The sequence below is a fragment of the Stylophora pistillata genome, chromosome 11, assembly GCF_964205215.1.
Source record: "Stylophora pistillata chromosome 11, jaStyPist1.2, whole genome shotgun sequence".
In the NCBI taxonomy this organism is placed as follows: Eukaryota; Metazoa; Cnidaria; class Anthozoa; order Scleractinia; family Pocilloporidae; genus Stylophora; species Stylophora pistillata.
The window spans coordinates 21,372,516-21,385,712 of NC_142529.1; the positions used below are offsets into that span (position 1 = coordinate 21,372,516).

Sequence of the window (13,197 nt, forward strand, 5' to 3'; positions counted from 1 at the left end):
GTACTTCTTGAACTTGGCGGCTTTTCGGCTTAAGAAGTTGTTCCATTTAATCCAGTTAAGCATAATAACTTAACCGGATGTTATAAACACTTAAATGGATTGGTTTGATTCTTCTAAGGCCCCGTCCACACGAAGACGATTGTAAACGCAAACGCTAGTAAACGCATATTTTTATCCCCGTCCACACGAAAACGATCATCGTTTACGTAGCGTTTTCACCCGTCCACACGAAAACGCTCGTAAACGCATTAAACGATGTCATACATCGAACGCGCATGCGCTATCGATTTGAGCCTACAATCATTGCTTCAGCGCCTTGTTATCAAGTGTTAACGTCCATGTTGTAAAGTCACCACGTGCGTTTGTTGTGATCGAGAGAGAAGAAAAATGTCGACCTGGTCTGGTCCAGAATCTTCTCTCTTTGCTCTCACGTCTGCATCTAAGTCGTTTTACTCAAGTGAAAGTGCTTGTAGTAGTGGATAACAATCTTGAGAGGTTTAGTCTTCTTCTTTTGTAGTTTTCCTGTATATCGACTATTGCATGATTCAATTGAATGCTCGGAATTATAATTGAAATAAGCGCAAACACGACAGAGCTCAACACTCGTGCGTACGCCATGTTGGAAACGCACTTGATAAAAGAGACTGGCGCTGACATCTGGCGTTAGCGTTTTCACAGCGTTTACGAAAATATACGTTTACGGCCGTCCACACGAAGACGCATAAACGGCGTTTTCAAATTTATCCACTTTGGAGAGCGTTTTCGAATTTATGCGTTTACGGTGAGCGTTTTCATCGTCTTCGTGTGGACGGAAGGCATAAACGCATAAAAAAGTTTGCGTTTACTAGCGTTTGCGTTTACAATCGTCTTCGTGTGGACGGGGTCTAAGCAAGGCCGACGACTTTGGGAAGAGTGCATCTCTATTCAGACAAGATTTGGGGCCAAAAATGGAAGATACTGTAATTAATCTCTGAGAAATATGTGCAAACGAAGGCGGTTTTCACTCCTGCGAAAAGGCAAGCTAATACGGGATTTGACTTCATCTCAACAAATTCTCTAAGTTTATATGATCCATCATTATTTTTGCTTTTCTTTAAACATACTAAGTTGCTTGAAAATTAAGCCTATGAAAGTAGATCCCTAATACTGTCTATTTATATACAAGGTTTAAAGATGCGCGCGCACTTTTATGAAGTTTTTCTGAATGATGACTTCGGTGTACGTGAGCATGCTGATGCCTCCACTTCTACTTTTTTTTTGTTTGTTTTTTCTTCGATATCTCTAATTAAAATTTCAAAAGATGTCTCAAATTTGTTGAGTGGCAATGCTACGAGGTCAGTGGTCAAAGGATAAGTATAAATTCTAATCCCCTTAAGAAAGTTTTCGCAAGTTTCTTCGCAAAGGTCATGCTTTTTTTTTCTAAACAGACAAAAAACGTGGTCGCCCTTTTTTAAATACGGAGAGTTGAAAAAATAAGGATCGTTAACTCTTTGAAAAAAAATGCAGAAGCCCAGCAGCAAAGACTTATCCACTTCCGATTTTTTTTACCGTTTTTGATCAAAATAAAATCAACAATGGTACGGCATTCTAGGTTAGAAGACACTTTGAACGGGAGAAAGGAGAGAGGAAAAATAAAATAGTCGAGGTAACAGAGTAAGCGTTAACCCCGGCTCTGACTACCAACATCTGCTTAGAAATTCTCCATAATGAATGCCATACATTTCCTTTTTCATTAGGAAGGAAAACTTGGTGTTCAATGAACATACCACTCTCAATACAGGGTGTCGGTTCTCATCACCTGTTCGCATTAAGAGTGACCAGCAATTAATTTCTCCTTACAATATCACCCCTGAATGACACAATAAGGTCAGGAGAATAAAGAAAATGATCACCAACTAAAGAGGCTCTTGATTGTTGAACAAATTCTCCTTGTCAGCACCTTGGGAAATGTGTAGAGAACAGTATGGAGAATATACATATGGATGTTAGGGTATAAAGGGTTAATGGAAAGTGAATTAACTTACTGTCTTCCTCTGTGGTGAAGTTGTGTTTGCTAGACCTCGGCCCAGGCCCAACAGACGTTCTGGCCGTCACCCAGACAAAATATGTGGTATACTTCTTTAGATTGTGGAGACGGACTGATAACTTGCTTCCATCAACGGTCAAAAGACTGTAAAGGAAATAAGAAATCTTGGGCTATTTTGTTTTTACTTTGGTTTGCTTCACTGACAGCCTCTCTGTCAGTCGAACGTGTAGGTTTGTAGGTCTTTTCTGTCTGTTAATCTGTCTGTCTGTCGTTGGGTCTGTCAGTGTCTGTCTGTCTTCGGTTTGTCTGTCTGTCTGTCAGTCTGGCTGACTGTCTGTCTGTCCGTCCGTCTGACTATCTGTCTGTCTGTCAGTCTGGCTGACTGTCTGTCTGTCTGACTGTCTGTCTGTCTGTCTGTCTGTCTGTCTGACTGTCTGTCTGGCTGACTGTCTGTCTGTCTGGCTGGCTGACTGTATATCAGTCTGGGTTTCTGTCTGTCTTCAGTCTTTCTGTTAGTCCGTACATCTATCATTTCGTCCGTCCTTCCATTCATGCGTTCTTCTGTTTGTCTGCGTCTGTTTCCCTGTCAGTCTTTCTATCATCTGTGTGACTGCATTCATTGCTGTCTTCTTGACTTCCACCTGCTCTGGTCTACTATTTCTCCACTCGTTTGTTTTTGTTTTTTTTTCTAGTTTAGTTGCTTGGTGGCGGTTTTGTTGGCCGAAATTCATTAACATCAATAGAGGATAACGCCATTATTGGGAAGTGGTAAAGAGAAATAATTGACAAGGTCTCAGAGCTTACCTTACTTTTCCTCCTTTTTCTCTGTACTTTATGGTGTAGTTTGTTATTCGTCCATTGCGACGTGCAGAAGGAGGGGGGTCCCAGGTGATCTCAAGGCTAGTCGGCTCCACCCTTGTGCTGCGAATGTTAGCTGGAGGAGCACTTGGAACTAAAAATGAAAATCAAACAGTATTAACTAGCTTACCCCTCCACTTTCAACATCGGCAAGCTTATATCTATTATCCATCACTTTTTTTTATCATCAACTTTTATTCATTAGTTTTCTTACCGTCTTCCAATGTTTTCACGACCTTGGAGAACGATAATGGCCCAATGTCACTAGATCTGGCGGCCACTTGAACCCGGTAGTAGGTGTGTGGGCGAAGTCCTCTTATCTCGTGACCAAATACGTTATTTAGAAGCGTCAAAGTGTCAACAGTACGGCGTGATTTGTTGTAATAAACTTCATAGCCGTATATACCGTGACCAGTGAAAGTCGGAGCTTTCCACGTGACTTGAATGGATCTTGGTGACAGTAATACTACATGCACATTTTTAGGCTGCCCGGGTGCTGAAGAAAAAAAATGTTAATTTCATTAACTCTAGATCTGGATGCGATTTGTATTGCGATCTGTACTGCGATTTGTGCTGCTGAGAACTTTATATAAGGTTTTTGGATATTCTAAGTTCACATTTATTTCCTTGTGGATCATGTACATGCATGCTAATTGATTAATCTGTGTACAAAACTATCTTACTCGTCTTTGAAGTAATTAAAATATACGGCCCTGATTTTCTATATGCACAAATTGTGTCTAGCTGATTATGTAGAGGTTTCTATTAACTCCTTGTGATACGTCCAATACCTGATGATGCATTAAATATCTTATATAATCAAGAGAAAGGATTCCTTAAAAAATGCTTACATGACTCTTGCACGACCCTTCAAATGGACAGAATATATCAACATGGTTTACTGCGTACCGTTGAACTATCAATTACTCTCTGATCATTAATATTTTTATAAGTTTAAAATAATTCCCATAAGTCACAGGTTACATCCTACCTCCTTTTGAGGTCTTTACAACATACTTCGCAGTGAAAGGCCCCTCGCCAATTCTGTTGTACGCATTTAATGTGTAATAATATGTAGTCTTTTCCTGTAATCCTCTGACTATAGTTTGATTCTCTCCTGACACCACATATCGCCACTTTCCTTTTTGTAAGTCAGTTGTCAGGTACAAGCGGTATCCTGTTAAGCGACCATTTGGTTGACTGGGCGGTAACCATGTTGCTTTAAATGAGGTGTCGGAGATTCCCCATGCCTGAACGTTCGTCGGTGGTGTTCCCGGCGCTAAGAAGCAAAACAAACACCTTTTAAAGATTTGCAACTCTCACTTCATGCACACGGTCTTAGCATCAGAGTCAGGGAACATGCATAGTGAGAGCACATGCCTCTTCTCCAATAGGCATGGGTGGGTTCTAGTTCAGGTCATTTTTGAGAAACTGGTATGATATCCTGGGAGAATTTCTCTTCGGGATTACTTCCACGTCCGAATCACTTGTCCAATAAAAATGTATCAAAGGTGTTGGGAGAAGCCCTCTCTCGAGCCAGATCCGTTTTACCGAAAAAAAAAATTGAATAGAGCCATACCTTTTTCCAAGGTTGTAAATTCAGCCAAAGGGCTTGGTTTGCTTAATCCTATGTTATTCACAGCAAAAACTCGGAACTCATAAGTAGTATAGGGCTCCAAGTTATCCAGTGTCTTAGAAGTTTTCCCACGGACGTCCTTTACCACAATCCACTGGGTAGCGCTCTTCTCGCGGTAATAAAGAGTGTAAGAATCTATTGAGTGGTTTCCGGTGGGTTGCCAAGCAACAGTAATTGAATGAGCGGTTCTTTCAGTCTCAGTGGGTTTGGTTGGGGTGAATGGCAACTCTGAAAATAATTGAAAGAAAACATTATAATTTATTTGAGGGGTTTGCTTTTCCACAATGGTGATTGGATAAAGATATTTATAACTACTTAGAGACCTGGGGCCCGTTTAATTCTTGAAAGTCCCGCCCGGGTCACTTAAAGGGCCCGTAAAGCTGTTCTGTTTTTATTCAAGATGGGAATTTTAAAAGTTTTGAAAATAATACAATAAAAGTATCAACGAAAGAAACAGAACGGACTGATTTTGGTGCCAGAACCGGCTTTCTATTTTTTTAAATTTTGATTTTAAAACATGGCTTCGGGCCCGTTAAGTTACCGGGACTTTCGAGAAACGGACCCTGGACCCAGTTGTTTGAAGGGCGAAGAACATTAGAGTTTTTGAAGACTTACTTCGAACAGTAACAGATGCAGAAGCTCGAGAACTTCCAAGGGAGTTTTCTGCTATGCACGTGTAGTTACCAGACTTGTCGATATTTTCAATGGTCAACACGTTATAACCTACAGTGTGTCCTTCGTGCTCCCAGCGGATAGATGGCTGTGGGTAGCCTGTGGCCGAGCAGTGTAGGTGAACATCTGTCTCTGGGTTGACTATGATAGGCTGAGGATGTTTGGTGATGACTGGCTTTGTTCTAGTCACTTTAAAGAAAAATAAGACGTCAGAGCGTAAATCATGGGTAAATATTATCAAATTAATGAAATATTAGTGTCTATTGAAAATTTGAACCAATTTGTATCTGGAACGACATCATTACCAATCGAACAACAACAAACATATGAAACATATGAGTGAACTGCGGTTATGAGACGTATATAAGAACGATCCTTCGCAGTAAAGCACTATTTGAGCAATAGTGGAAATCAGACCTGAAAAAAATTTCAGGCCTGTACGGGATTCGAACCACTGACCTCTGCGATACTAGTGCAGCGCTCTACCAATTGAGCTAACAAGCCAACTGGGAGCAGGCCATCAAATTAATTCGATATAAACCCGTAGATGATAAATCGAACAACAACAAACATATGAAACATATGAGTGAACTGCGGTTATGAGACGTATATAAGAACGATCCTTCGCAGTAAAGCACTATTTGAGCAATAGTGGAAATCAGACCTGAAAAAAATTTCAGGCCTGTACGGGATTCGAACCACTAATTTGATGGCCTGCTCCCAGTTGGCTTGTTAGCTCAATTGGTAGAGCGCTGCACTAGTATCGCAGAGGTCAGTGGTTCGAATCCCGTACAGGCCTGAAATTTTTTTCAGGTCTGATTTCCACTATTGCTCAAATAGTGCTTTACTGCGAAGGATCGTTCTTATATACATCATTACCAATCCTACCAAAAGCAGGTTTCCAGTGCTACTCTGAGGTAGAAACGAAATGGGTTTGTTTCTTTTTCAATCAGCTTTTGCTGCCAAAAATTCCTCTAATCTGACATTCATATGACGAAATACAATGCTCAATCCCTTTGCTTGAATTGAAAAGCAAACACGTTAAGAGATAATCTTTTACCGCTCAAAACGCAAGAGGATTTCTTTGACATGCGTACAGCATGATTAAAAACACGCTTCGCATCGAGACACTTGCAGGACTTTAGCGCCGCATGCCTTATCACTGCGTGTGAATATAAACCTTCAACCAACCTATGTGCAGGAGTCTCGCTGGAGAACTGTACGTCATTCCCAAACTGTTGGTGGCAACACAAATGAACTGTGAAGTATCAGAGGAGTTAGCGTTCGAAATTGTTACAGCTCCTGGTCTGGGTATGCTAATCTTTGGGTTAGATGAGTCCACAAGTTTCCAATCTCTTAGCCAAGATATTACAGGATCTGGGTTCCCTGTGGCTTCACACTCGAATGTAGCACTTCCTCCGGTGACGACCCGCTTGGATCTGGGTTTTTTGGTTAGTCTTGGATATCCTGGCGGTGGTTTGCGCGCTACAGATATTTTTCGAGAGAAAAGTTGTTTCAATAGTTATGACCCAATATATTACGGATAAGAAGACTCACAAAGCTCAACAGGAGTAAGGACAGGCTATAGCACTGCGCTTTGCGAAGACTGAGTGAGGCGACTTTGTCCTTGGGTAACCTGTGTACCGCCACCCCCTATCCTCCAAAATAAAACCCGATTTTCTTTTGGAGGGTAGGTGGCAGCTGTACACAGGTTACCCTTGGGTCATCGATCTTCAATTGTCAAGATTAAGAGGTAACTTAAAACTTCGACGCAGTTACTGCTAATTTCAATCGCTTTATTACATAGAATTTGGAATAACGAATCATTAAGTACCAAGTTAGATAGATTCCTGCACCCGTTTTTCTACCGTTTGTAATCTGGGTTGAGTTGAGATACAAAAAAAAGATAAAATTTTGGTATTGGCGTTAAACCAAGGCATGAAACTCGATACAGGGTTCCTTGACACTTTATAGACGTGATTTACATTAATGAGTACACGTTAAAAATGTGGCACTATTGTGTGGGAGAAGTGACAACTTTGGAGTAAACTGAAATCCCTTTGAGATCTCAATAGTATAGTGTCTACCATTGTTGCTTCTTCCTGTGGGTAAAATAAACTCTTGAACGACTATCCAGGGGGTTTGTCTGCGAAAAAAACCTAAAACAAATGAGTCTTAAGGACGTCTATGGCCTAAGGCACAAAACGGATGGATAAGAGCCCGGATATTCTTAAACCTACAGGCTTCGAAAGTAAAACGAATATATAAATATCATTAACCAGCTTGTCATCATCTTAGTATAAGATATGATTAAAGAAAACTTGTAAATCAGTTTTACTTGTGAAGCAGACACATTCATGGTAAAAATTTGAAGAGATACATGTAGATGAATCAAGCCTCTTCTGCATTTTCAAAAATGGTTTCCTTTTCTACACGATATGACTTTGGGTAGTTTCCTACTTTTAATGTATTTCAAAAATTGTAATCAGTCATGGGCGACACAGAAAAAATTCCCTTTTCTCCTTCTCATCACACCAGGAAAAAAAAAAAAAAAGGTAAAAAGTAGAAAGCAAAAAAACTTCGAATAATCTTAAAGCAAATATTTCTTATGAAAAACTTAAATCAGCGTTTTGTCTTAGTTGATCGTGCGTGACTTCCTGTTTGTCTTTCGATAAGGTACAAAATAAAGGACATACTAAATGTGGCTTTACAGAAAGTGTCTCATTACACTGAGCAAACAAGTAGAGAAATGCATAATGCAAACCTGTGAGACTTGTTTACAAACCATTTAAACAACAGTAAACTTTAATAAAGGCTTTCTAACGAACTCCGCAAAAATTAACAATAAGACACATGGCCTCACACGAAAGATGTTAAATATTTACAGAACAAAGGAGTCCTCCCGAAAATTTACTTGTTACTAAAAAAAATTGCACTACAAAGAATTAAAACTCAAAAGGTTCTTTGAAAGTCAATAATTATTAGTAAGTACTTGTGAAAAGGAAATGAAAAAGAGCTTTGGATAACAGAAACTAAAGTGTACTGATATAGCGACTATGGCTATGTTGGAATAGTATCTGCCAAGGCTATAAATTATTCACGAATTCTTTCCGACAAATGTGGCATTCGGAGGTTGAATACTGATAAATAGGTGAAATAAAGAAAAAAAAGATTTAAAAAAAGACAAAAAAAGGAATATGTTGCGTGTCACGAATGACGCGTGGAAACTGTTTTCGCTTGGCATCATGAGACTTCTATCACAAAAGAGGCTTCCAGCAAATTATTTTGACAGCCATCTGAACTACAATGTAATTGCACCAAAATATGCGACAGAACTTACTCGTACATGTAAGTTTACTCATCGAAAAAAACCCTGGCTTAAAAAGTGTCGAATCAAATTTCAAAGACCCTGCACACAATTTTGAAACAATTAAACTCTCTTCGTTCTGTGCAGACAAACTCAAGATAAGCCTTCCCTTCACAATACCCATTTGTAGTAATATTTTACTGAGCCGGAAATCAAACTTTATAGTATCATATTCAACCAGACCGTGAAAAAATAAATTTATAATGTAATCAAGTAACACTAGTTCACAAACACTTTGAGAAAAGTCGCATGATTTCGATGTACTGTATGTTTTGAAAAAGCGGATTAAAAGCTTCGTGGTGGTCCTGTTTTGTTTTCTTTTTGTTTTTTGTTTTTTTTTTTGTTTTTTTGTTATTTTGGTCTTTTGCATGTTCCTGCTATTCCATAATCACACGGTTGGTGCGGTTACCCGTTTGTTCTTGGAGCCGCTACAAATCATGACTGTTACATGTACACTAAGTAACCCACCGACTGACTACGTTGAGTTCACTGCTCGGCATTCTCCTTCCATGGATCATCCCAAGAGTTAACCGGTCGGTTTTCAAGATGGTGTACGCTCGCTGACCGAATTTTCTTTACGAGGAGAAAAATAACTTGGAAACAGCTCGAGAAAATGAGGAAAAGGAAAAAAGGACAATGTACCAAATTGCACCGGTCCGATAGCGCATCGCCGGAGGCGAGTTTTTACAGCATATACTTATATACTTGAACCACCTTGAAATTAAATTAATTGAGCCGACATCTTTACAGTAAACTGTTTTACTCAAGTACAGCAGGTGTGAGACTAAAGGACTTAAGTAATAAAGCATGAAGAATGCTCTCTGCAATCAATTCTTGTTAAGATACCAAGTTCAACTTTTTTCATACTCGCTAATTGGAAACTTTTTATAGAAGAAAACGATGACGCATCAGCAATATCTTTTGAAGATTTTTAACGTCAGACCATCAAAACTAAATAATGGAAGGTATCAACTGGCAACAAGACCACTAAATTCATTTGGCCAAATTGGGAAGTTTAGTGGTCAAATATTTCCAGTTGCTATGGTGACCTATATTGTGTGTAATTACACGTAAACCTGTTTCCCATTCAGTAAATAACTAAAAAGTGACCACAACTCACGTGGGTAGACTTTTAACCAAGCCTTTTGTGACTGGGCCGAGCCATCCACATTTGAAGCACTGCATTGGTAATAAGCTTCATGAAGGGCTTTCATAAGACGTATTTTGATCATTTCACCATCTCGGAGGGTTATCTTTCTGATCCTAAAACTTTTAACCAAAACTGTTCCATTCGTGTACCATGTTATGGTTGGCTTTGGTGTCCCTGTGACTCTGCATATCATGTGAACAAACGTTCTCTCAACACCTCCATTTGGTGCCTCTAGGACAGCTGTTGGAGCTGTTTATGAAAAAATCATACATTTAAATGTTAGAAAAAGTAAATAGACATAATTTTCATTCACTGCACACGCTTGTGCAATATAATGATGCAATATGTTTCAATGTAGCCTGTGAAGCAAGCCCAGGGGGAGAGGAGGGGGATTGGGGCGAGCAGAAACTGCACACTTCGCTCCCCGCAATCCCCCTCCTTTCCCCCAGGGCTTCCTTCATAGGCTAGTGTCAATGGTAATCAACAATTCTCTGCTGACGTAGATGGCAGTTTCTTAGTAGGAACACCTCTAAAAGGCTCTATAATTTCCATTCATGGCACACACATGCACACTTAAATAATGCAATATGTGTTAATAGCAAGGAACAAATCTCCATGTAGAAGACAGTTCCTTAATTGTAACCTCTATTAAAGCGTTCCAGTTAATTCTGATCAGATAGTCAAAAATTGATAAATAGACACAATGCATTTAATGTAACTTTTTCGTAACCAATGGTGCAGTGGGTACAGTGCAACACCAAGTGTTCAGAATTTATACATGTCAACAGAGTGCTTTATAAACCACACAATCAAATAATAAGAATTAGTGTTGACAATAATGGAAGTATTGCATATTTGCTAAAACAACATCTCAAAAGGTGCTACTCTCTATGTTGAAAGACTTTGATCATCAAAACAAAACTGTGTGGAAGGTGTTCAAGAACTTACAACATAGACAATTATGTAATAATGACTTTTGTTTTTGTTGCATAACATATGCAACCTGGTGACACACTTTGTTGAATAATCTTTTCTGCTATTAATACTCATGGTACAGTGTTATAGTTCAGTAGCAGAGTATTTTAGAGAAGCATTCTGAAGGATCTTGAGGTTATTTTATGTTTTGAGCCATTCCAAAGGACCTCAATTAGTTTGTTTTATTTTTGGTGTTTCATCTGACTGCTCCACCCAAGGTTACTTATGGGCTGTAGTGTACACATCAAATGTCTCTAATTAAGAGTCAAGGTGGTACCCAGAACCACACAATTGAATGATCATAATTGTTGTGGTTAAATAGATGTAATACTTTGTATAGAATTTCTTTTTCCTGAGGCAATTCTCAAAGGGTGTAATTCTCCACCCAGCAGTTAATTATTGTGTATATTGCCACCAGGCATAATAGAACATGGGTCATGCTAGATGAAAATGCTGCTTCAAAATACAAAATAAAAAGTATTCTTATTGCTGTAGGTTGGCAGATATTTTTGTGGTGTTTGTGCCTTTGTGTGGAACCCTCTTCAGGGCATTATATTATCCACAGTACAATTAATTAAATAAAGGGGGTAAGTTTCTAAAGAAACTGTGGTGCTGCATCGAGCCCTTCATCAGAGCTCTGACAAAGGGCTAACGCTTGAAACATCAGCTTTTTAACTCTTTTACAGTGGCCAATTTACAATTTCAAGTTAGTTGATATTACCAAATTACAATTACAATTGTGTTATCATTGATTACATAAAACATTAGCATTCCATCTACTCTATATCTGTTCTGTGATAGATAAAGCACATGTTGGTGGCCTAACTGTGTTATCTGTCTGGTTAATGTTTGATTGACTCACAGATTTATACTAATAAAAGCAAAAAAGGCAGTTGCTCTCAAGAAACAGCTTTGTAGTTCACAAGGGCTTTTTTTTGTTATCAACTATGATGCATCAGAAATCTTTTGCCCATAATCTAATTGTAAATTATGAGTAACACAGTTCTCAATCAAATGATTATTTTTGATTTTGGTCAATGGGTGTATGGAAGACATGGTATCTATGTCCACCAGTTATGCAACATGTTCCATTATGTAAGTATGACATACCGTATTTATTCGCCTACAAGCCGATCTCGGCTATAAGCCGAGACCCTAAACTTCTTCATGTCAGCAGCTGTTGCATTGAAATAAAAAATAAACACAAAACATTCGGCTATAAGCCGAGACCTAATAATTGCAAAGTACTCCACGCGTGTCGTTAACTGAGAGGAATTAACATAAACCGAAAACAAAAGGAGCTTCCCTCTCGGGAAACATGCAAAGAAAAAGTAGGTTATTTTACTCAGTTATTATTGGTCGTTTAATTGAAAGTAACAACAAATCACAGATAAGTTGAATTTAATGTGTAAATAAATAGAACCATGCGTGACATAACAAAACATTCACCTGAGTTCAGAATCCTGTCTCAAGCAGTCGCTCTCTTTCAAAGTTATCGTAATCGATCATCATGCCGAAAGTTCGTCGTTCTTCATACAACTTAGCGTTCAAACTAAAAGTCGTTTCTGAAGCAAAGGCCGTCGAGAACAACTCCGAGATCGCTAGAGATTACGGAATCAGTGAATCGATGGTGCGTCGCTGGCTAAAAGATTAAGCGAACCTGTTTAATGGTGAGCTTAAAATGTCAGCAAAGCGAAAGACGATGGGCTGCTTTTCGCCAAAGTATCCTGAATTGGATCAAACACTACTGGACTGGTTTTCAGAGCAGAGGGGTCAAGGTAAGTCTTTCGCCTCTTTAAAACAATGAAAAGCTTCGATCAGCTGATATCTGTCAGATCGTGTTGCAATGTTTACACAAACCGTGGGAATGACCGCTTCTGATTGGCCAGTTTTTCATGTTGTCAAAACAAGTCAAATTGATCTCTTTTATCTTTTACAGGAATTGGTGTAAGCGGATTAATTCTACGGCTAAAAGCGAAGGAGTTGAGTAGTGATCCAGACTTCAAAGTCTCACTGGGTTGGTACCAGAGATGGAAAAAGCGCCATTCCATCAGCCTTCGCACTAAGATCACTAATTTCGTGATCTCGGAAATTTGTGTTTGTTAATAATCGCTCGGCTTATAGCCGAATAAACATTGAATTTCGAAGCTTGTTAAGCACCCGTAAATATTTTTTGGCGAAAATACTCGGCTATAAGCCGAACCCCCTACCTTGGCGAGAATTTACCTGTTCTCAGTTTAATTTGTTGGAAAAATCGCTCGGTTTATAGGCGAATAAATACGGTAATCAGGATTACATAATTTAGTGACTTTCATACCTGTTGGTAACTGGAGATTACTTATTATTTTTCTACTTGCATTCTCACAGCGTGCAATTTATTTATTAAGTAATGAGAACAGGTACACAAGATATGGAACAGATCATACTGTGGTGATGTTTAGAATCACTCAGTTATGTAATTATGGCTCTTGTACCTGCTGATAAATTGAAATGGAATTGAATGAAATTGAAAC

The 13,197-nt window shown here is 39.0% G+C and overlaps 1 protein-coding gene, 1 long non-coding RNA gene and 1 pseudogene across 4 annotated transcripts in view; 1 reads left to right on the forward strand and 2 right to left on the reverse strand.

Annotated features, from left to right (window-relative positions):
* Positions 1-13,197, reverse strand: part of LOC148720557 (uncharacterized) — a 486,858-nt gene that overhangs the window by 203,283 nt on the left and 270,378 nt on the right. The window lies entirely within an intron of this gene.
* Positions 1-13,197, forward strand: part of LOC148720568 (uncharacterized) — a 102,552-nt gene that overhangs the window by 27,199 nt on the left and 62,156 nt on the right. The window lies entirely within an intron of this gene.
* Positions 1-13,197, reverse strand: part of LOC111340447 (protein sidekick-1-like) — a 38,690-nt pseudogene that overhangs the window by 6,215 nt on the left and 19,278 nt on the right. Inside the window, exons 13-20 of the transcript XR_015993560.1 lie at positions 9,680-9,958; positions 6,384-6,677; positions 5,136-5,381; positions 4,464-4,748; positions 3,876-4,163; positions 3,099-3,380; positions 2,831-2,978; positions 2,025-2,170 (exon numbers count right to left, since the gene is read on the reverse strand). The product of XR_015993560.1 is annotated as a protein sidekick-1-like (transcript). The remainder of the gene's footprint in view (positions 1-2,024; positions 2,171-2,830; positions 2,979-3,098; positions 3,381-3,875; positions 4,164-4,463; positions 4,749-5,135; positions 5,382-6,383; positions 6,678-9,679; positions 9,959-13,197) is intronic.